The 3,414-nt window shown below is 44.7% G+C and overlaps 1 pseudogene; it reads right to left on the reverse strand.

The window, feature by feature from the left end:
- Window positions 1–2,167: 2,167 nt before the first annotated feature.
- LOC105979436 lies at window positions 2,168–2,513 on the reverse strand (annotated as a pseudogene).
- Window positions 2,514–3,414: the final 901 nt, after the last annotated feature.

The raw sequence follows: 3,414 nt of genomic DNA on the forward strand, positions 1-3,414 counted from the left end.
CACTTTTAGCCTGTCTTCTAAGGTCAGGAGCAGAACTGACTCACTGGCAATGGGTTTGGTTTCACGGTTTTCTAAATAGGATCTCAACTGGAAGATAGCCCTGCAGCTGTAAGAATGAAAGCCACCGTCCTGGCTAACCACCTTCTCCCTTCCTCTCACAGCAATTATCACAGAAGATCATATAGTGAGATAATGGCAGATCTGGGCCTAGCAGGCTCACTCCTACTTCCCACCAGCGAGCCTTCCACCATCTTCCATCTCCTCCTACTCTTACTATAGCTGTGCCCACTCAGTAGTCCCCAGAACGAACAGGGTTCATGCTTAGTTTTCTGTGATTATTCTTCCTCTATTTAGAAAGCATTGATCTTCAGCCCTCCCTGATGAGCTTCCTCTTTCTTTGCTTCTAATTATTATTATTATTTTGCTTCTAACTTTTTTTTTTCTTTTTTTTAATTTTTTAAACATTTTATTAGGGGCTCATACAACTGTTATCCCAATCCATACACACATCAATTGTGTAAAGCGTATTTGTACATCATTTCTCAAAACATTTTCTCTCCATTTAAACCCCCGACATTAGGTCCTCATTTTTCCCCTCCCTCCCCGCTCCCCTCTCCCACATGAGCCCTTGATAGTTTATAAATGGGTATTTTGTCATATCTTGCCCTGTCCGACTTCTCCCTTCACCCACTTTTCGGTTGTCTGTCCCCCAGGGAGGAGGCCACACACAGTTCCATGTAATCGGTTCCCTCTTTCCTACCCATTCTCCCTTTACCCTCCCTGTTTTGCCACTCACACCACTGGTCCTATAGGGCTCATCCGTCCTGGATTCCCTGTATTTTCATTTCCTATCTGTACCAGTGTACCTCCTCTGGTCTAGCCAGTCTTGCAAGATAGAATTCAAGTCATGGTAGTGGGAGCGGGGAGGAAACCTTTAGGAACTAGAGGAAGGTTGTATTTCTCATCATTGTTACATCACACCCTGACTGGCTCATCTCCTCCGCTTCTAACTTTTTAATGGCAAAATTGTTCCAGAAGAAAAAGACAGTGCCTAAACCTGGGGAATTTCCATTTTCCCATGTTGGCTCGAGCTCCTTTTGCTCCATTTGAGGACATAGAAGCACGAGTCATGGCCAAGAACTCTGTTTTTTTGGCCTTAGAAAAGTTTAAGAATCTGCTGTTACACCCCAGAGAATCTCAGCATCCTCCCAGCTGCCTGCCTCACAGCAGAGCATGAGTGGTCAGGTGGAAGATGAAATTCTGTACGGGAGGGAAAGACTGGAAGGTGGGACACCTGGGAAGGGGAGTGAGTGATTTAGGGGAAGAGGGATGAGATTTTAAGTATGGAAATTCCACTGTGATATTCCTTCCAGTTTGGATCCTCAGAATGTCTTGTTTTCCCATGCCTAAATCAGTGACCTTCACCTGTTGCTCTAAGCCTTTGGCATAGGTCTGAGATTAACTCTGAATTCAGAAGCACTGAGCTTCATAGGATACAAAACGTCCTAACTCCAGCGAAGTGGCGTGGAATGAACACCACTGGGATAGACAGGCTTCTCCCTATGGATCTGTTTTTAAACAAGAACCTCACTACAAATCAAGGGTAGGGACATCTGTGTTTAGTGTCTGAAACACAGGTGAAGACTTAGTCTCTATAGCTGTGTCTTAAGATGCCCCTGACCTTACGCACAGGGCAGACGGAGGATGAAAGCTATCTGATATGTATTTTGTTTCTTTCTCCCATCTATATTTCTGTGAAGACATTAAAGGGAGGGGAACCATGAGCTTATTTACCCAACTAACCACAGTGTAAATACCTTCCCACAGAGAACAGTTGACTAAAGAGAAACCTGTCTGCTGATTGGCTCTGGATTCCATATATTGTATTATTGTTGTAATATACTGTAGATGATTATCCAAGGGGTGTGGATCCATACAAGGTCAAGGCAACCTCCGCTTTCCTTTCCAACTCCATCCACTGTGTATCTACATATCATTTCTTCCAGGGGATATCTCATGCAGATATATGAATCCACATGGGTAAAAATAAGTGCCCAAGGATGTTCACCAAAGTACTGTTTTTATTTTATTTTATTTATTTATTTTTTGCCAGGAACAATTTTCATTTAATTTCCTTTCGAGTTTGTTTTTCTTCAGCTTCTAATCTTTACATTGGCTTTGGAGGAGGTCGTGGGGCAGCACCTGCAGGTCTAAATCGAGGTGGGGGGTTCGGTCCTTGCGGGCTTCCCATGACCAGTTCCTGACCACCTTGCTGTGAATGGCACAGCTCACCCCGTCATGCAGCTTCACGTACCGCTCGGGAAGCACTTACCGTTGAAGACACTCGCTTCGGAAATGTCTCTGACGGCCGCGACCTCCGCTGTGTTCCTTATGACGAACTTCTTAATGGCCTTGGCTTTGGGCACGCAGAGGACGCAGCTCGTGCAGCGAATGGGCTGCACATGGCCGCGGCCCTTCTTGGCACGGCCGTTGTTTCGCCTTTTCTTTGTCATCTCGGAAGTGAGGACGCGAGAGCCAAAGTACTGTTTTTAATAGTGAAAAACTGGAAAAAGCCCTAAACCAAACCCACTATTGTTGAGTCAATATTAACTCCTAATGACCCTATAAAACCCAGACCACTGCCACCAGGCAATTCCAACCCACAGTGATCCTATATAGGGTTTCCAATACTGTCAATCTTTGGGGGAACAGATACCCTTATGTTTCTCCCAAAGAATGGCTGGTGGGTTTGAACTGCCAACCTTCAGCTAGTAGTCCATTGCTTACCCTACAGTGAGTGCCACCAGGGCTCCTAGTAACCCTGTTCACTTCACTGCCACCAATCAATGCTGACTCATAGTGACACTATAGGACTGTAACTCTTTAAGAGAACTAGAAAGCCCTGTCTTTCTCCAGGGGGGTGACTGGTAGTTTTGAACTGCTAACCTTGCGATTAACAGCCCAACTTGTAACCACTACACCACCGGGGCTCCAGAATCTTAACTGTTCCATAGGATTTCTAAGGCTGTAAATCTTTGTGGTAGCAGACATCTTCCAATTAAACCATGACTGGTGGATTAGAGCTGAATGCATTAAACACTGTGCCACTTCCAGAAACAATCCAAATGTCCATTAACAGGACAATGGAGATCGCACTCGACTTATCATTGAAGAGGATTGCCAGGATTACCAAAACCTCTTGTGTTGGCCAACTCTGAGGGTGGTTCGTAGCCTTTGTCTCATATGACCTCTCGCCAGTCCTTCCCCAGCTGCTCCGACAGTTTGTTTTTTTTAATTAAAGAGATCATTTTATTGGGGACCCTTACAACTTTTTTTTAATCATTGTATTAGGGGCTCATACGACTCTTATCACAATCCATACATACATCAATTGTGTAAAGCACATTTGTACAT

Source organism: Echinops telfairi, unplaced genomic scaffold, assembly GCF_000313985.2.
Source record: "Echinops telfairi isolate 266 unplaced genomic scaffold, ASM31398v2 ScPeMD7_12;HRSCAF=54, whole genome shotgun sequence".
Lineage (NCBI taxonomy): Eukaryota > Metazoa > Chordata > Mammalia > Afrosoricida > Tenrecidae > Echinops > Echinops telfairi.